Source organism: Vombatus ursinus, unplaced genomic scaffold (assembly GCF_900497805.2).
Source record: "Vombatus ursinus unplaced genomic scaffold, bare-nosed wombat genome assembly UNPS02014816.1, whole genome shotgun sequence".
NCBI classification, from domain to species: Eukaryota; Metazoa; Chordata; class Mammalia; order Diprotodontia; family Vombatidae; genus Vombatus; species Vombatus ursinus.
In genome coordinates this window covers 7443482-7464505 of record NW_020954594.1, presented here as the reverse complement: position 1 = coordinate 7464505, position 21024 = coordinate 7443482, and the positions used below count along the sequence as shown (strand labels likewise).

Below are 21024 nucleotides of genomic sequence, written 5' to 3'. Positions count from 1 at the left end.
TCAATATACCTACTATGTTATTTCCTCAACACCCAAGTCTTCCCTCCTCCTAGCCAGACATTCCCAATTCCTTCACCTATCTGGCATGATCTTAAAGCCCTCTGCCACCCTAGTTGCCCTCCTCTGGGCACTCTCCCACTTATTATTATCTTCTCTAAAATGTAGCTTGCAGAGCTGAACACAATATCCCTAGTGTGATGTGACCAGATCAGAGTTCACAATACCATCACTTCCCTAATCCTCAGCACTCAGATTGTCATTAGTTGTTTTTAATCTTTTTTTTTTAATTTTGGGAGAGGGGAAGGTTGACAACTATATCACACTGTTACCTCATACTGAGCTTGTGACTCACTAAAACCCTCAGATCTTTTTTCACCCTAACTACTATCTAGACATGACTTATCTTGCATTTGTAAAATTGATTTTTTTAACCCAAGTATAAGACTTTACATTTATCCTCATTCAATTTCACCTTCTTAGGTTCATCCCAATAGCCTAACCATCAAGAATATTTTGGATCCTGACTGTCATCCAACATATTACCTAGCTTCCTGAGAGCTGTGTCATGGCAAAATTGATCAATGTGCCTTAAGTATATCCAGATCTTTAGGCTCTGCTTGGTTTGCACCTTCCTAACTCTTCTGCTATGCAAACCTGTTAGAAAGATTAACATACTTCATTTGCCAAGGGACAGAGAGGCAAAGGCCTGGGGAAACTGAGACATGTGTGTTCTCTTAGATTGAGAACAAATTTTGGATATAGTAGGTTCTTTTAAAAATGATTATGGACTGACTGACGAGAGCTAGTAATTCCAGAAAGAGACTCCCACCAGAAGAACCATCCAGGCAGGTGGGACATCAAGACCTTATGGCCATAGAAACCCTAAAGTGCCACAGGTAGAGGGAGTAAGTCTCTTGGAATTACCACCTAGAATCTGACTACTGGATTCCCTGCTTAGGGTGGGGCTTTCCCAGAAGGTACAAGGGGAAAGGGGGGAAAGGAAGGGAAAAGCCTTTATTAAGCACCTACTATGTGCCAGGCACTGTACTAATTATTATCTAATATTTTTTCATTTGATCCTTACAAAAGCCAGAGAAATAAGTGCTATTATTAGCCTCATTTTACAGTTAAGGAAACTGAAGCAGAAAGAGTGATTTGCCCAGGGTCACTCAGCTAGTATCTGAGACTGGATTTGAATTCATGTCTTCCTGATTTGGGGTCCAGTGCTCTATCCATTACACTGAGCTGCCTATGCGTATTTTTTCAGAAGAAGGGGAGTCTATTAGGAGCAGTGAGTAATGATCTAAGCTGCCTAACCTCTGACCTGCTCAGGTCTTCCTGACTATCCATCATCATAGAGTTTTGACACAGGAATAGGAAAACCCCAAGACAACATTATAACCCTTTTCCTTTCTGATCAGGGTGATCTAAGCATCTTGCATTGATAGTAGGGGTGAGGGAAGGAGGCAGGTAATAAAAGACAACCACATAAGTGAGGTAAAACCCTTCCTCCTACCTTCCTAACAATGAAGTAGGAGACCATTCATCGAGGCAAAAGGCTGAGTCATCAGCCTTGGAATAATTGAACAAAACAGATAAAGAGGGAAAACATATATACATGTATATATGATATACGTATTTGGGGTTTTCTTGGCAAAGATACTGGAGTGGTTTGCCATTTCCTTCTCTAGCTCATTTTACAATTGAGGAAACTGAGACAAACAAGGTTAAATGACTTGCCCAGGATCACACAGTCAAGAGGTGTCTGAGGCCAAATTTGAACTCATGAAGATGACTCTTCCTGATTCCAACAACAACAATAAGCTGTATATGTAAGATATGTGATAGATGGATTGTCATCTGGATGGATAGATGGGTGGATGGATGAATAGATAGATGGTAGTTTAGTGCAGTTTTAAGCTTTAATAGCTTAAAATTGCACTAAAACTTCTGGTAAGTCTTGGTACCACCTTTATATAATGTACAAAGCACTGTTAAGTTTTACAAAGCATTTTCCCTACAACAAGCCTATGAAGGAAATCATACAAGTGCTATTATACCTGTCTTACAAATAAGTAAACAAAGGCTCAAAGAGGCTGAGACCTAGCCTCATAGATCCAGAACTGAACAGAACTTTAGAGGCTGGGCAATCCAACTCCCTCATTTTACATTTGGGAACTGAAGCCCAAGGAGGGTCAGCAGCTTGCCTAATGTAACATTTATGAGCCAGAGTGAGATCTGAACTCTGGTCCTCTGACTCCAGGGCCAGTGCTATCTCCACTGTCTCATGCTATTTCCCATAAGATCACAGTCAGTAAACATCAGAGCTAGGACACTCCCCGCCTCACTAGGATCTGAGAACATCCAATTATAGCAAGAACACTTAAATATGCCCTCCTCCGACCTACAGAATGGACTGGATTTAGAGCATGGCAATCTTCTGATAGCCACAGTCTAGCTAGAGGTGGTGGGCAAAGCTTCAGAAGGCACAGCTTCTCTCTTTGGTCTTAGCCTCTGGTGAAGTCATTCACCAAAGCACCTTTTGTTCTAATTAGTGTCTGTGTTTGGCTTGCCAAGTGGTCAATAGTCATCATCACGTGGGTATGTAGCTGGGGAGTGTGGGGGGGGGGGGGGGGAGAACAAGAGAGAGAGAGAGAGAGAGAAAGAGAGAAAAAGGGGGAGAGAGAAAGAAAGACAGAGAGAGAGAAAGAGAGACAGAGAGAGAGAGAGACAGAGAATGCCCTTTTTAGTCCTTGACCTAGCATCTTCTAGACCCACCAACTGATTTCCTTCACTTCCCATGAGAAACCCACAAACCCCACAATTCAACAATTCTGGAGTCAAGTCTTTGGGTGTTGTGACCACCTCCCCTAGGGCACATAACCATAGTTCTGTGACAGGAACAGGTTCTACAGTCTTTGATTCACTTCAGGTGCACAGGCACAAGGATGCCAGTGACTGTGGGTGTTGCCAAAGTATGAATGATCATTTCAAGCTGCCTTGTGAGCTCTGATTCACAAGCTGGGAAAGGCAATTCTTTTTTTTTTCCCCTCGGGGCAATCAGTGTTAAGTGACTTGACAAGGGTCACCAGCTAGTAAGTGTCTGAGATTGGATTTGAACTCAGGTGCTCCTGACTCCAGGGCCACTGTTCTATCTACTGCACCACCCAGCTGCCCCTGGAAAGGCAATTCTTGAGAATTCTAAAGTATTAGTATACTCATTACACGTATCACATAGATTATTATAAAAATCGTAATTCCCTTCACAGGTTTTACCATCATATTTCTTTTATGTCTTAATTTCATGAACACACGCTTGTTTCCATCTTTTCCTTCTTGGACCCTTTCTCTGATTAATGTTAAATGCACAAAATAAAATGCATAGGACTACAAAGAAAAGTAGTTATGTTGAAATAGTTAACAAGATATTTTTGAGTTCCTGTACCCCAATTTACAAACCTTTGGACTACCAAACCACAATCACAATATCTCAGAGTTGGAACCACATCTGAATGGGAATCATCATTATAAAATACCTGACAAGTGATCCTGCAACCTCCACCTAAAAACCACTACCGCCTGAGACAGACCTTTCAACTCTAGGATAGCTCTAATTATAAAAGAGGAACTCCTTTTCCTTATATGGATCTTAAATTTGTAATTCGCACTCTGTTCTTAGTTCTACTCTATGAGGCCAACCCAAACAAATCTAATGCTTCTTCCACAAGGCAGTTGAACAGTTGAAGTGATCAAGTCCTCCTAAGCCTCCTTTTGTCCAGGTTAAACACTTTCAGCTCCCAGGACTGATCCTGAGCTGGCCTGGCCTTACGTGGCTGCCTGGACACACGCAATGATCACCATCCTCTTCACAGGCTCCAGCTTGTCCATGTGGCACTGGGCTCTTCTGGACAGTGAAAGACCAATCTCACAGGGATGACCGACAAGAAGGTTATGTGAGATTTCAGAAACAGGGCAGAGGAGTGTCAAAAGAAGCAAGCATGGGGGAGGCAGTATGATGTGGTAGAAAGTGCACTCATTGGCTGTGCACTGAAGAACTGGGTTCAAATCCCGGCTCTGCCACTAACCACCTGTACAACCTTCGTCTCTCTGGGATGCAATTTCTTCATCTATAAAATGAGGGGGTTAGACTAGATGATCTTTAAGGTCTGCCATTCTTTGGAAGGAGAAGCTTCGAGTATTATTCTTCTCTAATAGAGAAAAATTAATGATAAATAATTAGAGAAAAAAAACATTCGGACTCTGTGTATGAAGCCAGTGAGTTCTAAGCTACCAATTACAGACTGGGAAAGAAAGTGATCTCTGTGTTATTATAGACTGTCCCTCCGTAAAGCACTGCTAGGATCGTGTCAAACTGCTCTGGATCAACAAGGGACTGGGAACAAAACAGATTATGTGCCTGACACTCATACACACCTTGGATTAGCCACAGCTGGGACACCCATGTCCTTCTGGTTACCACACCCCTGCACACAATGGAGTTGGGGAAATTCCAGAAGAGGGTGACAAGAATGATCTTGGGGCACACACACACACACACATACACTCATCTCTCTGGATATGCTCTCCACTGGAACCATTGTGTGGGAAAACACCAGGACCCAGGGCTTGGACCTGATCTCTCCTGCTTTGGGGACCTCATATTCCCAGGTTCTGAAAATTCAGGTGCAAGCCCTCTATTCTAAGGCCACCTTGGCCTCATCCCTCTAAATTACAGTCCTTCTTCCTCACTTTCTGGCACTGAATCAATCCCAACTAGGGGCATGTGGGTAAATGTTTAACAACTGGCCTGGGGGGTTGAGGGGGTGGAGCTCAGGGAAGGGATGTGCCCCATGACACCTTTAAGTTAATTCTGCATTATTATTAACATTTTTCCATCACTTTCTTAAGTCTATACCATCAACAAAATAATAAAGCAATCTCTGATTTGTAGCATTTGCCAGTTTCTGAGTTACAAATGCTCACACTGAAAATTTAACTATCAGTTCTTAAAAGAATGAAATAACTGGTTCCAGCAAACCCCTTATCTCAACCTCAATTAATGCTAGTGCCTTCCCTCCATTATCTCCAATCTATCTTGTGAGGGTGTGTGTGTGTATGTATAAAGAGAGGAGGAACAGGAAGAGAGAGAGAGCCAGAGAGCAAGAGAGAGAGAGAGAGAGAGAGAGTAGGTGGTATGATGGATAAAGTGCCAGGCCTGGAGTCAGGAAAACCTGAGTTCAAATCCAACCTCAGACACTTACTGGCTGTGTGACCTTGAGCAAGTCGCTTAACCCTGTTTTCCTCAGTTCTTCAATCTGTAAAATCAGGAGAAGGAAATGGCAAAGTACTCTAATATCTTTGCCAAGAAAACCCCACAGGGTCACAAAGAGTTGGACACAACTAAAAACAACTGAACAACTATATGTGTGTATAATGTGTATATATAGATATCTTATTTGTACATATTTGTTTGCATGTTGTTTCCTCTATTAGACTGTGAGTTCCTTGAGAGCAGGGCCTGTGTTTTACCTTTCTTGGTATTCCCAGTGCTTAGCACAGGGTCTGACACCTAGTAGGCGCTTAAGAAATGCTTGTTGATTGACTGACTACCAACACAGCCTCTACACTTACAGTGTTACAAACCCCTCCAGTGCCACTGTGCATTTCCATACGAGCATGTTTCTACTTCATACAAGACCAGCTCCTACTTCCCTAATTCAGCAGCTGCTGCAAACTCTGTCACAAATACACACAGGAGACAGATCTCACCACACCGCACTATGCTGACTGCCGCTATACTAAACAAGGAAGTATTAATGCTCTCTTCTAGGCCTCAGAGCTAATGAGCTGTTTCAGACAACTGCTCAAACACCCTGCCTTCCTCTAAACTTCACTCTCATCTAGCCAAACCGTTAAGTGGCACAATGTATAAAGCCCTAGGCCTGGTGTCAGTTAGATCTGAGTTCAAATCCAGCCTCAGACACTTACTAGCTATGTGACCCTGGAAAAGTCATTTAAGATCTAACTGCCTCAGTTTACTCAGCTGTAAAATAAGGATAATAATAATACCTGCCTGCCAGGTTGTTGTGAGGATTAAATGAGATTAATATTTGTAAGGTGCTTAATAAGTGCCTGGCACACAATAGGCACTATATAAATGTTTATATTCCTTGCCTTCCCCCATTCATTTTACAGATAAGAGATTCAAAGGCATTAAGTGACTTGCCCAAGGTCACAAAGCTAGTAATTACTGGAGCCTAAGTTTGAACTCAGAATCCAGTACTCTGGTCATTGTATCACTCTACCTTTCATTTATACAACTCTAAAGAGGATGTTTAGAGAAAAAGACCCATTAAAGGAAAAAATGGATATTGTCAGTATTATTACTGATCATTCATAGGATTGGGAGTACTGCAAAATAATAACTTTTTTTTCTTTTTCAGAGAAGACATCATTTCTCTGGGAGGCATTTGTGTCACAACTTATCAACAGGAGAATGGAAGTAGATAGAGCCCAAAGCTGGGCCAAGAAAGGTGGGGAATATTCATTGGACCCAGTAAGTACAAGTCATTCCAGATCTTTGAATGGACCCAAAGCACGTTTGGGCCAGAAGCTAGAACTCAGTGAAAGGTACATTGGGGGCATCCAAGCTTTAACATCAGAAAACAAACCAATTTAGTTTGAGGCCCTCCCACAAGATAGTCCCCTAAGGACCGTGACAGCTGGCCACATGGGGAAGTCAAACACAGACACTGGTTAGGACAAAGGGTGCTGAAGCATGGCTTCACCAAAGAGCTGAGTCAGCCTTCACCAGAGACTGAGCAGGGTTAAGACCAAAGAGAAAAGCTGTGCTTTCAGAAGCTTTGCCTGCCACCTCCAGTTTGATTGTGGCTATCAGAGACTGCCATGCTTTCTAAACTGGCCCATTCTGTATTTTGAATTATATTGGTTCTCTTAGTTTATCTTTTCCACTTAATAGTTATTAATTATCCTTTTAAAAGCCAATTAAGGGACAGCTAGGTGGCACAGGGGATAAAGCACCAGCCCTGGAGTCAGGAGGGCATGAGTTCAAATCCATCCTTAGACACTTGACACTTACTAGCTGTGTGACCCTGGGCAAGTAACTTAATCTCAATTGCCCTACCAAAAAAAAAAAAGGTTAGTGGTTCAAAGAAAAAAATCATAAAAACAATTAATAATTTCATTTTTTTAAAAAGCCAATTAAATTCAGTTCAGTAAATACTTACCAATCAATCAATAAGCATTTATCTGGGAATAAAAATACGAAAGTAATAATCCTTACTCACAAGAATTTATAATGGGGGAAGAGGAGCTGTGTGTGTGTGTGTGTGTGTGTGTGTGTGTGTGAATATGTATAGATATATAGATATAGATATGTATGTGTACGTGCATAAACGTTTATATGTATACACATAGAGAGAAATTTGTTATTGTTATTGTTCAAACGTTTCAGTCTTGTCTGAATCTTCATGACCCCATTTGGGGTTTTCTTGGCAAAGATACTGGAGTAGTTTGCCACTTCCTTCTTCAGCTCATTTTACAAATGAGGAAACTGAGGCAAACAGAGGACTTTCCCAAGGTCACACAGCTAGTAAGTGTCTAAGGCCAGATTTAAACTCAGGAAGACAAATCTTTCCTGCCTCCAGGCCCAGCACTCTCTCCACTTCGCCACCTAGCTGCCCTAGTGAGTTAATTAGGGAGGTATAAAAGAATTGCCTAGCAACAGTAAGGACCCAGGTGAGGTCCTGGCAGCTCTGTAGAGGAGGAGATGGAGGGGAGAGAGACTAGAAACAATAAAACCAACTAGGAGACTATTAGAACAGTCCAAGTGAAAGGCAATGAAGGCCTGAACTAACATTGTAGCCTTATGAGTGAAGACAAGCGATCAGATGGGCTTGGCAAATTGGGCAAACGATCCTTTATTTCTCTGAGCCTCAGTTTCCTCCTCCATAAAATGAGAGGGTTGTATGGATGATCTCTGAAACCCCTTCCTGCTTTAAATCTATAATCCTATGACACTGAGAAAAAAATCCTCAAACGGAAGATCTAGATCCTAATCTTATCTTTTAGTCAGTCAATAGGCATCTATTAAGTGCCTACTACATGCCAGGCACTGTGCTAACCACTAGGGATACAAAGAAAGGCAAAAGACAGTTCCTGCCCTCAAGTTGCTCACAATCTAATGGGGGAAACAATGAGCAAACAACCATGTACAAACAAGCTATATACAGGATAAATTGGAAATAATTAACAGAGGGAAGGCACTAGAATTAAGAGAGATTGGGGAAAGCTTCCTGTAGAAGATGAGATTTTAGTTGAGACTTAAAAGAAGGCAGGAAAGCCAGTTGGCAGAGATGAAGAGGGAGAGCATTCCAAGCATCGACCAGAGAAAATGCTAGGAACCAAGAGACAGAGTATCTTGTTTGAGAAATAGCCAGGAAGCCAGTATCAATGGATCAAAGACTATGTGATGGGGAATGAGATATAAGAAGACTAGAAAGGTGAGAGGGGCAAGGAGAAAGGGGCCTAGGGGAGAGGTTGGTTACGAAGGGCCTTGAATGTCAAACAGAGGATTTTGTATTTGATCCTGGAGGTCACAGGAAGCCACGAGAGTTTATTGAGTAGGGGTATGATATGATCAGACCTGTATTTAATGAAAATCTCTTTGGTGGTTAAATGGAGAATGGATTGGAATAGAGAAAGACTTGAGGCAGTCAGACCCACCAGCAGGCTACTGCAGTAGTCCAAACATAAGGAAATAAGGGCCTGCAACATGGTAGTCATAGTATCAGAGGAGAAAAGAGGTCGTATTTGAGATGTTGCAAAGGTGTAGTTAGCAGACTGGAGATCATGCCTATTGCTGAGAGAATATACCAAATACCATCCATGTCATTCCCAGCTCTGGGGTTCCCCCCCTTCTCACTGCCAAGCTAAGTTTAGATATTCTACCACCTCCATTGCCATCAGTGCCCAAGCTGCACCTCTTACTCCCACCTTACCTGTCATGGCTAGGACTTGAGGAAGAGAATGTCTTGGATCCAGAGAAGCAGAAGGACATTGAATTGACTCCCCCCAGTCAGTGGGACAATGAGGAAGCAACTGCCCCCAAAAAAAAGATATAGTAGAGGCCACAGGGTAGTGTAGACAAAGCAGACTCAGAACAATACCACCCGTTCTCCTTAGCTCCTCTGCTTAACTGTTCTCATTAGCTGAAGATTTACTGGGCTGGGTCCCAGGAACATCCCGCACAATGATCCCAAAGGGTTTGCCCTGATCCTTTTGTTCTAGTCTCAGCATCCTGCTTAGCACCAGCAAGGAGCTGTTTATCCCATTGCCTAGCAACAGCAGCAGCCCTCCCTGGTTCCCATTCCTCAGAGACCATAGCCCAGTACCCTGGGTCCCCAGGGAAGGCCCAGGAGTAACAACAACTTGGTGAGATCAGAGGCCAGAAAGCAGCTTTTTAATCTCCAGTTGTCTTCAGTTATCCAGTCTGTCCAATCGGAGGGGGAGAAACCAGTCATGATTCTTGGGGGAGAGGGAAGAAGAAAGGAGGGGGAAAGAGTACCCAAAGGCATATAGACTGGAAAGAAAAGGGGATAAAAAGGAAAGAAAAGAGTCAGCCAGTCTTTTATATGTTCACTTGGCTTCTGTCAGATGCTGCCTCATCTCTGGCCCCCATTAACAGAAAGTAAAAAGTATACCACCTGGCTGCATCCTTAGAGCAATTCTCTGCTTCTGGGCCAGATTTATAATCTTTTTATCTGCTTCACTAAGCCCCAGAATGACATACACCACCTAACACATACAACAGGGCTACTAGGACTCCCTCCTCAAGGTGAGGACTCGCCCAAAACTACACAAAAAAATCAGTTGTCTTTAGCTCCTTACCATAGCTTACATTCTACATTTTCATTTCACAAACAAGTTAATGGGTTTCCTAAGGGCAATCAACCCATATTTCTTTAGGGCTTTGGGGTTTACAAAGTATTTTCCTCCATGAGATAGTACATATTTTATTATCCCCATTTTATAGATGAGGAAATTGAGGTTCAGATATGTATAGATATAGATATAGGTCAGGGCAACAGAAAACCATTTGAATGCCACATTTCTCTGTCAGGTTTCTACAGGACACAGGCTGAAGGGGACTACCTAACAACTGTCCTCAGATCCATGGCAGGAGGGGAAAAGACTTTTTTCTGGAAAGTGGGGATGCTCAGGAACTCAGGACATCATAGCTGTCTCCCTTGAACCATGCTGTCAATAAGAATTCATTAAGTTCTCAGTGGGGAAGTAGCCTGGCCTAGTAAAGAGCCAAAGTCCTAAAGACCTGGCTTGGAATACTGCCACTTATACAGACTGCCTAAGTGACCCTGCCTCACTTAAGCTCTGACCGCCCCAGCCAGCTCTCTCTGGCTACAAGTTGCTAAGCAGGTGCTGATATTAACTGATGGAGGGAGTTCCCTACAAAAATGAAATTGTAGACCTAATCCCCCAAAAGCATGCAGAGGCCCCAAACAAAGATCCTGGATCCCTTCCTCAATCTACAATTTGTATTCCTAACCTCAGCCAGTATCCTACCCTGAAGGCCCAGTCAGTTCAGATACTGTGTCCAAATGCACACATTAGCCTGCTGAGCCCCAGGCCAGCTCATTTCTGCCTCTGATGCTCCTAAAGTTATTTCAGATAAACATCAATCAGTGAACCCAGGCTGCTGAGTCAGGAAATTTGTTCCAACCTAAGTGAGTGAGTAGAGAAAGCTGAGGAGGCCATGGCCTAAGCTGTCTGGCCACAGTCAGTCCATAGGATTCCAGGACAGGAAGTTCCCTGCCCCCAAATCAATTTAGGGAATGTTGCCTAAAGAAAGTGGTTGAGGTCTCCCTAGCCTGGGGCTGTGGAGACTCGTCCCCATGAAGCATTGAGGGGAGTTTGTGAGTACATCTCTGTGTGGTGCGAGGGTGGCAGAAGTAGTGAGGGATTCACATGCATGCATGTGAATATGAGGATGTGTGCTTACATGTGGATTTGTGTGTGTGTGTGTGTGCGCGCGTGCGTGTGCGTGTGCTCGCAGAGTGGAAGTGGAAATCTTTTTTTGTTGTTCAATTGTTTTTCAGTCATATTTGACTCTTTGTGACCCCATTTGGGTTTTCTTTTTAGCAGCAATGCTAGAGTGGTTTGCTATTTCTTTCTCTAGCTCATTTTACTGGTGAGGAAACTGAGGTCAACAGGGTTAAGTGGCTTGCCTAGAGTCCCATAGCTTGTAAGTGTCTGATGCTGGGTTTGAACTCAGATCTTCCTGACTCCAAGTGCAGTACTCTATACATTGACCCACCTAGGTGCTCCAAGTGGAGATCCTAATGCCTGAAATATTTTGTAATAAAATAACAGATGGTCATATGCAAAGGAGATCACAGAGGACTGTCTAGGTTCCCTCGTAAAACCCTCCTTGAAGGCCATATCATGGCATGAAATGGTGGTGAGCTTGAGTTCTTGAAGCCAGCAGATCGAAAGCTCTGGTGGCTACTATCAGTCTGGAAAGGCTTTGACTACATATACTGACAAAACACGGGGTGTCCAGAGAAGAGAATGAGCAAGATAGAGAGAAAACTGAAGGACGTACTGTCAGAGGACCAAGAGAAGGAACTAGAAAGGTTTAGCATGAGGAAAAAGAGACTCAGCATCTGAGGGGACATAATAGCTATCTTCAACTAATGAGTTATTACGTGCCAGCTGGTTCAGCTTGGTCCCAATGGGTAATAATAAAGAACTGTTGTCTATGTAGCACTTTCAAGTTAATGGAGCACCTCACGTAGATCAGATTCTAACAACAATCCAGTGGAGTCAGTGCTATTACCATCCTCAGTTTATGAATGAGGAAGTGGAGTTTCATAGAGGTTTAAGTGACTGAACCAAGGTCATAGTGTCTGAGACAAGATTTTAATCTCACTCTTTGTTCCTAGAGCATCTAGGTGACACAGAGGATAGAGCATCAGGCCTGGAGTCAGAAGACTCATCTTTGTGAGTTCAAATCTGGCCTCAGACACTTATTAGCTGTGTGACCCTAGGCAAGTCACTTAATCCCGTTTCTTCATCTGTAAAACGAGCTGGAGAAGGATGGCAGTATCTTTGCCAAGAAAAACCCAAATGGGGTTAGGAAGAGTCAGCCACGGCTGAAATGACTGAACAACAAAGAGAAGTATAAGGAACAATGAAAGCAAGAGAGAGGCAGGAGGAAGAGAAAGAAAGAGAAGGAGAAAGGAGAGATTGATTAAGAGAGCTGTGGAGGAAAGGAAGAGAGATCCAAGAAAAACAAGAGGGAAAGAGATAATGATAGAGCTAGGGATAGGAATAAGGAAGAGAGAGAAATGGGGAGAAAGGCAGGGACAGAGTCAGAGAAAGACAGAAAGATAAGGACAGAGACAGGAGCGGGGGAAGGGGAGAAAGACAGAGACAGAGAGATTTAAATAGTGATGGAAATAGAAGAGAGACACAAGAGGCAAGAAGGAGAGAGGAGGAAGAGAGGAAGAAAGACAGGTAGAAAGAACAAGATAAGATGGATGTCCAGAATGAGAGCAAAGCCCTATACTGCCCTTGTTAGCTCACTCCCTCTTCGAGGCTTTCTCATTGTTTTCCTTTGCTTTACAGGACCCGAGGGCTGAGACACCTCTGAACGAATCTGGTAAGGTCAAGCTTGGCTTTTCTCAGTCCACCTCAATCTAGCAACCAATTAGTACGTCCAGGAGTAATAAGTACGTCCTTCCTCATGCTGTGCTCAGCCCTGTGCTGCCCTCGGGAGTTTACAAGCTCTCTGGGGAAACCAAACACACAAGCCACAGAGAACAACAAAAAGTTAAACTGTGGCTTGGCTGTGGGTGCGAAGGTACACAGAAAATGGCTTCAACAAGCAAGATGAGCTCAGGATAGGCTAACTAGGTGTGATGAGCTAAGACACAAAACTCAAGGAAAAGAGCTACCAGGTGCCCCTGGAACATGTTGGCTTTTATGGGAGGACAAGGACACTTAAAACTTCTCAGACCAGGCAGGAGGCAGAGGATTCTGGGTCGGCAGAAAGAAATTTACATCACTAGTAAGGAAGTACCACATAGCAACTTAACCTCTGAATGGGCCATCAGCTTCAGTTAGGGAAGAGGCGCTAGGGAAGGATTCCCACCATGACAGTATGGGAAGGAGTGAGTCCAGACTGCTCAAGCTCACAAAGGTGTTTCCCACCAGTTCCTGGGTACACTATGCTCTGATGTGGAGGCAGGGATTCCCCACCTTGAGGTGGTACAAGAAATAAGACACCTCCTAAAAGCCTCTGGCTTTCCTTCTTGCACCACATTTCATACCAGAGAGTGATGGGGAGGTAGCTATATCACATTATAATGTGATGGCTCCTTGATTCAAGCCAGTGGGGCTAGACTGATCTGGGGCAGAAAAGGACAGCCAAAGTTGAGTGAGGGGATAAAATTTAGAGCTGAGCTTTCTCTAATTCTTTCATCCTGAACAGATAAAACCTTCCAGGGGTCACAGTCACAAATTAGTTTGGAAGAGGGTCAAATCCATTTTAATACAAAGCCAACCTCCATTTCCTTATCTACTCAAAACTGAATGAAAATAGAACTCTACTATTCAGAGACACTGGTCTCCTTGCTGTTTTTGAATAATGAGCTCTATCTCCTTACTCTGTGTCTTTTCACTAGCTGTGCCCCATGCCTGGAAAGCTTTCCCTCCTGGCTTCCTTCAAGACTCAGCTCACATTTCCTCTGCTGAAAAAAGCCTTTCCTGCTCCCTCTACTGCTAAGCCTTTCCCTCTGAGATTATCTCCCATTTTATGCTATTTACATGTTGTCTCCCCCATTAGAATGTGAGCTACTTGAGAGGAGATGGTTTTTGCCTTTCTTTTTATCTTGTGGTGGTGGGGGTGGAGGAGGAGGAGGAGGAAGAAGAGGAGAAGGAGGAGAAGAAGGAGTAGTTGTTTCAGTGTCCAACTCTCCATGGCCCCATTTGGGGATTTCTTGGCAAAGATACTGAAGTGGTTTGCTATTTTTATCCTTAATACTCAACAAATTCCAAAAGAAGAGAAAGAAGAAAAAGAAGATGAAGAAGAGAAAGAAGAAGAGGAAGAAGAAGAAGGAGAAGAAGGAGAAGAAGAAATAGGACAAGATCTGGAGTCAAAGGACTCAGTTCTTAGACTTGGGTTCTGATCCCAGTTCTGCCATACACTAGTTGGGCAAACCCTCTAACTTCTTTGGGCCTCAGTTTTCTCATCTATAAAATGAGGGAGTTAGAATAAATGACCTCCAAAATTCCTTCCAGCTCTAAGACCATGAAGCTATAACCTAGGTTCAAATACCAGCTCTGCTACTCAGTACCTGTGTGACCCTGAACAAATCTGTTTCTGGATCTTTTTTCCTCCCCATTAAACAAGGAAGTTGAACTACAGGACTTTTAAGTTCTCTTCCAACTCTGAATCTATGACCCTATCTCTGAAATGAGAAGGAAAGCTGATAATTCCCAAGGTACTCAGCTGCAAATGACTTCCCAACCTGCCAAAGTCATAGTTCAGCCTCAGCACCAATGCAAACCCCACTGAGGAAGGGATCATGGATGCCTGGGAGAGGTGAAATCTACAAATTCAGGGGCAGCTAGGTGGCGCAGTGGATAGAGCACCGGCCCTGAAGTCAGGAGGACCTGAGTTCAAATCCGGACTCAGACAAACACTTGACACTTACTAGCTGTGTGACTCTGGGCAGGTCACTTCACCTCAATTGCCTAAAAAAAAAAGAAAGAAAGAAAGAAAGAAATCCACAAATTCCAGACTAACTCTAGGGCTCTGCCTCCTGTCCAAGATAGGAACTGGGTGGGTGGGCAGGTGGAGGGTCCCCTGCTTCCCACACCCTGGGTTCTTCTTACAGATGTCTCACTGGTACACGAGCCCCAAGCCCGAATGGCGTCATTCAAAGATCTGTGGATGGAAATCGTTGCTGCTGTGATGGTTGTCTTGACTGTCACTGGCGGGATCTTACTGAGTGAGTGTCGAGGAGCTCCCCTGCCTCCCTGGGTTCCTCCTTCCCATTCTCCCAACTCCCACTGCTTCCTAGAGGAGGTGGGGGGGTGGGGATCCAGACCACATAGAAGAGCTTCATAGGCTGGCTTCTGACTAGATAATCTCTGATCCCCTTCAGACTGGGAGCTCAGACTTTCGTCTTGGGAAGGAAGAGGTACTTCAGAGAAAGGGTGGGGGAGGCACCCTGAGGTCCCTAACCAAGTTTCTGCTTATTGATATGCATAAAGATTTGAATAAGTCTGTGCCAAGTCTGCACTTCTCTCCTGTTTTGAGGGCCATAAGAGTAACTCTCTATAAGTGAAGGAGTCCATTGTAGTTCTATTTGACCCTCAGAATCTCTAAGAAAGAGAAATATATGTGTATATACATATACATACACATATACATATACATATACATATATACATATACATATACATATATATACATATACATATACATATATACATATACACATACATATATATATATAATTGGCTAGGCAATGGGGTTAAGTGGCTTGCCCAAGGTCACACACAGTTAGTAAGTGTTAGGTGTCTGAGGCCGGATTTGAACTCAGGTCCTCCTGACTCCAGGGCCGGTGCTCTATCCACTACTCCACTTAGGTACCCCAGAAGAGACATATTAATTATGCAAAGCTTTGCCAGTCATTTGGATGGAAGCTCCTGGAGTCCCTGGAATTAGATCGGTCTACCCTACCTTCCATTAGGATACTGGGTGAACTCTAAGTACTCAGGCCAGGCTGAATTTCTTCTCTACTTTCTCCCAAAGTCAAGGAATGGGACTGTTCACGGTGACACTATCCCTGCCCCCCTTCTACTTCAACTCTTCCCCTGGCCCTGGACCTAACTCCAAGCATCTTTCTCAATTATATTTCATTCAATTCTCCTCCTCCTTCTCTCCCTACCCCACTTATCTTCAATATACAATAATATTAATAAGCTACAACCCTTCCCCCTCCTCTTTAATACTTAATAATATTAATAACAGCTAACATTTCTAGAGTGTTTTGTAGATCCAAAGCACTTTTCTCAACCTTACTTGCATTTGAACCTGACAAGCCAAGCAGTGGAAATAATATTAGTTCTATTTCCCAAATGAAAAAATGAGACCCAGAGAGATCACAGTTAGTCAATCAATCCATATTTATTAAATGCCAGGCACTGCATTAGGCTGTGGAGAGACAAAGAAAGGCCAAAGACAGTCTCTATTCTCAAGGAGTTCATGGTCTAAGGGGTAATGGAATTGGAGCAGCCATGCATTCCAACCCATACCCACAATAGCATGCCTAACTCACGGCTACCAGGTGAAGTGGCTTACTAGAGGGCACACAACAAGGCAGGGACAGCCTATAACTTCTGACTTCCAGTCCAGGGCTTCTTAGTGCCCCCTCTTGCCTCTCACATGATAGGATTATAGATTTAGAAATGGAAGGTCTAAAGTTTAGAGGTTGTCTAATCCCTTCCTTTTTACTCATTGGGAAACTGAGGCTCATAAAGGGCAAATGACCTGCTCAAGATCACAAAGTTAATAAGTGTCTGAGCCAGAATTTCCACCCTGGTGGTATCCTCTAATTCCCAATCCATTGTCCTATCAACTATGCCACAAGTGCCTATAGTAGCTACCTCATAGGGTTGTTGAGAATCAAATAATAATAATAATTAGAAAGCATTTTGTAAACTTAAAAGACTACATAAATTTGGGATGTTATTATTATCTATCTCTTCTCTAAATTCCTTCAGCACTTATAGATTTTCCTGTGTATAATTGCCAAAGCTACCTTTTATTGGTGTTTACTTTTTTTATGCCTGTCATTCTTTGTTTTCTAATTAGATTATAAACTTCTTGGGGACAGAAACCATTTCTTATATTTGTTTATATCCTCCTAGCACAGTGCTGGGCATAGTTAGGTACTCAGTAGTTAATAAACAAACTTTGAGTAACATCCAGCTAAAAGGAGATCGTCCAATCCCACCTAAATTTATACTGCATTAGCTCAGTTCCATGACATCAAACAATGGTTTTGAATGAGGCCAATGGAGACAGTTCAAGTCATCATAACCCTACAGGGTTTCTAATCTGGTCTCTCTTTAGGTAAGTCAACCGTAGGAAAATTTGAGATACACAAAGATGGTCCAATGAAAAGCTATTTCATTTGAAAGCTAAATGTACTGAACTCAGAACTAGGATATCCATGTGAGCACCTCCTGGGCCATGGGACTTTTTGGTGTAGATTCAGCCTTGGGAAGTCATAACCCTAAGCTTTTGTGTAATCCTGGCTTTGAAAGACGTCACAGGCTCAGGCCAGGCATAGGTCAGAAACTCTCTTTCTACTACTCCCTCTAGGAAAGGCATTTTAGAACAGTGGGAAAAATCTGGATAACAACTCAGAAAACCCTGGTGCTAGGTGTTATGAGCTTAGGTGTCTCTTTACCATTTAATGCCTTGAGTTTCCCATCTGAAGAATGGAAGAATTGAGTGAGGAAGATGTTGAGGCAGTTAAGTGGTATAGTGGAAAGAACACATATCTTGAGTCAGGAGAAGACCTGAGTTCAAATCCTGCCTCAGACATTTATTAGCTGTGTGACTCTGAGCAAGTCAACCTCTGTCTGCCCCAGTTTCTTCATCAGTAAAATGGGGGTAATAATGGTACCTACCTCCTAGTTGTTGTGGGGATCAAATAAGATAATATTTGTAAAGCATTATATAAATTCTAGCCATTATTATACAGATAAAATGGAACAAGTGTGGGTCACCACCAGAAAATGATTAAAGCTTTGATTTGACACCACAGTTAGACTGCTATTGTTCAGCCATTTCAGTTGCATCTGACTCTTCATGACTTCATTTTGGGGTTTTCTTGGCTGACCAGCCAACAATTAAACGATTAAAGCTTGTTGTACCAGATCTCAGTAATACCTAGGAAGGGAAGACTCTGGAGGAGAGAATAAGGCTGGTGGTTTTTCAAAGTTCTACCTCACTTAAATCCAATTCATGGCAAGTCGAGACCATCACCCTCATGATGTCTTTGCTGCTCTTCAAGAATGAAGAACATTGGGAGCAGCTAGGTGTTGCAGTGAATAGAGCTCTGGGCTTAGAGTCAGGAGGACCTGAGTTCAAATCCAGCCTCAGACACTCAACACTTACTAGCTGTGCGACCTTGGGCAAGTCACTTAACCCCCATCACCTCACCAAAAAAGAAAAAAAAAAAGAAAAAAAGAATGAAGGACAGCTAGGTGATGCATTGGATAGAGCTGTGGCCTTGGAGTCAGGAGGACCTGAGTTCAAATCCAGCCTCAGACACTTAACACTTACTAGCTATGTGACCTTAGGCAAGTCACTTAACCCCCATCACCTCACCAAAAAAGAACGAAGGACAAACAATAATACCTACCAAATGTGCCTCTTGTCACCAGCATCACTCATTCACTCTGCTTACTACTCATCCTTTGTGTATTTGTACATAGACACCTGAAGCCACAGGTTTTATTGCTACTACTTTATTAGATTTGGTGAATTTCTGCTAGTCTACTCCTATTCTTCCTACATTGTTGCTGCTGTCTATGGAATCTTGCTTAGTGGGTATAGCTGGACAATTTTTTCCTTCCTCTTTACTTTTCAATGTAAAAGCCTTTTTTTATTAGAATTGCAAGACTCCAGGAAAAGTACATTCTTCCCAGCTTTTGTTAAGCATACTCCGTCACTGGGTAGGAATGCATCATTCCCACTTTTTATGGAATAATCTAGAAATCAAGTCACTTCCCTTTGATGGGCCTCATTTTCCTCATCTGTAAAATAAGGACATTTTACCAGACATCTCTAGCTCTGACATTCTGCCATCGCCCAAACGTTCTGGCTTCCCCACAGACTTTGGGTCAAATGCTCCATTGTATTGAATCCTGGTCATGCTACAGGTCTTAGGATGGGGGGAGCCTCTGCTAGCCACTAACCCATTCTTCCTGACCCCCACCCTGTATTTGCAGTCATGCTAATCCTGCACAAGTACTATTTCTTCTGTGACCACTACAAGTTCATCCCAAGGGGGAAGGTGTGCGACAGACACAAGGACTGTGCCCTGGGGCAGGATGAGGAGCATTGTGTCGAGAGCATCCCCAATGAAGATTTGCCCCTGATCGGAGGTGAGTCCCCAGGAAGTAGAACAAGATTGGCTACTGATCTTGGAGTAAGGAATACCAGAGTTCAAATCTTGCCTTGGACACTTATTACCAGGGTGACCCTGGGCAAGTCACTTACCCCTGTTTGCCTCAGTTTCCTTATCTGTAAAAAAATCTGTAGAGAAGGAAATAGCAAACTACTGCAGGATCTTTGCCAAGAAAACCCCAAATGGGGTCATGAAGAGTCAGATGTGACTGAAAAATGACTGAACAGCAACAAAAAATTTGGAGCCCAAGACACTAAGGAATGAGAAAAACAGACATAGTGGAAAGTTGCAGGGAAAGTGCTTTAGTGACATTGGGATTGGTCCTAATGGACCCTGCCCTCCGTCTGGTTACATGAGTGGTGGGGAACCTGAGGCCTTGGGTGCAGCCTTTTGACGGAGTACAGGTTTTTCAGAACAAATCCTTAATTATTAAGAGGATTTGTTCTGTGGAGTGTGGATTCAGTCAAAGGGCGGCACTTAAGGACCTAGAGGGCCACATGGGGCCCGGATGCCTCAGGTTTTCCACCCCGGGGCTAGACCTTAAGGCAGTGTGGGCACTGTGATATTTGGGCACGGGATATTGAAATCAAGAGACTTAGGTTCAAATTATGACTCTAGCATAGTTTCTAGCTCCATTACCTCGGGCAAGTCACAGCCTTAGAAGATGAGCTCCTTGGGGGAAGGGGCTGTGTTTTGTCTGGGCCTGTTTCCTTGTCTGGGCCTGTTTCCTTGTCTGTAATATGAGGATAATGATATTTGCACAAGGTTGTTATGAGGAAAGCACATTCTGAACCTTGAAAGCACAATTAAAACACGAGTCCTCAGTATTGTTCTTATGGCCCAAACTTCGGAAGCTCCCCATTTGCACAAGTCTACCATTTTAAGGGGACTAGGTGAGAGGCTTGTCCAGAGACAAAGCTAGTGGCTGGAACAAAGTCATAGATTTAGAGACGGAAGGAATTTTAAAGGATATCTAGGGGCAGTTAGGTGGCACGGTGGATAGAGCACCGGCCCTGAAGTCAGGAGAACCTGAGTTCAAATCCACCCTCAGACCAAACGCTTGACACTTACTAGCTGTGTGACCCTGGGCAAGTCACTTAACCCCAACTGCCTTAAAAAAAAAAACACCACCACCTCATTTTACAGATAAGGAAACTGAGGCCCACAGAGGTTGAATGACTTGTCCAAGGTCACACGGTAATAAGTGTTTGGGGCAAGATTTGAACTCAGATCTTCCTGACCCCAGGCCTGGAGTTCTATCTACTGTACCATGCTACTCTTCTAATGGCTTAGGCTGGTGAGGGACATAAGAAAGACTAGAAAAACAACTGAGATCATCCATGTTTATTTGGATGTTAAGTGAATAGCCGAAGGCTATTCATGGCACAGTGGCATCAGAGGACCTGGATTCAAATCTTGTGTAAAACTTCCCAATTGTGAGACCTTGGGCAAGTCACCTTCCTTGGGCTTCATGTGTAAAATGAGAGGTTGGTCTAGATGGCCTGTGAGGTTCTTTCTAGCTCTCTATCTTCCATCCCATAAAATGGAGCCACTTGATCACCTTCATTGGAATGCAACCTTGCCCCTACCCGGAATGCTCTGTTGAACAGGAGAACCCTTCCACCGGTGGCCAGGCCAATCTAAGCCCACCGGCATTTATGAAGCGCTTCCGGTGTGCAGTTCTGGGCGTGGTCCTGGAGGGGGAGGGGAGTTCAGGGGCGGGGGGAGGGGGGCGGCAAGCAGGGTGACGGGCAACAAAGACATAACAGAA

The 21024-nt window shown here is 43.5% G+C and overlaps 1 pseudogene; it reads left to right on the top strand.

The window, feature by feature from the left end:
- The window catches only part of LOC114023047, a 40156-nt pseudogene extending 19155 nt beyond the window's left edge, over positions 1 to 21001 (top strand).
- The last annotated feature ends 23 nt before the right edge of the window (positions 21002 to 21024 follow it).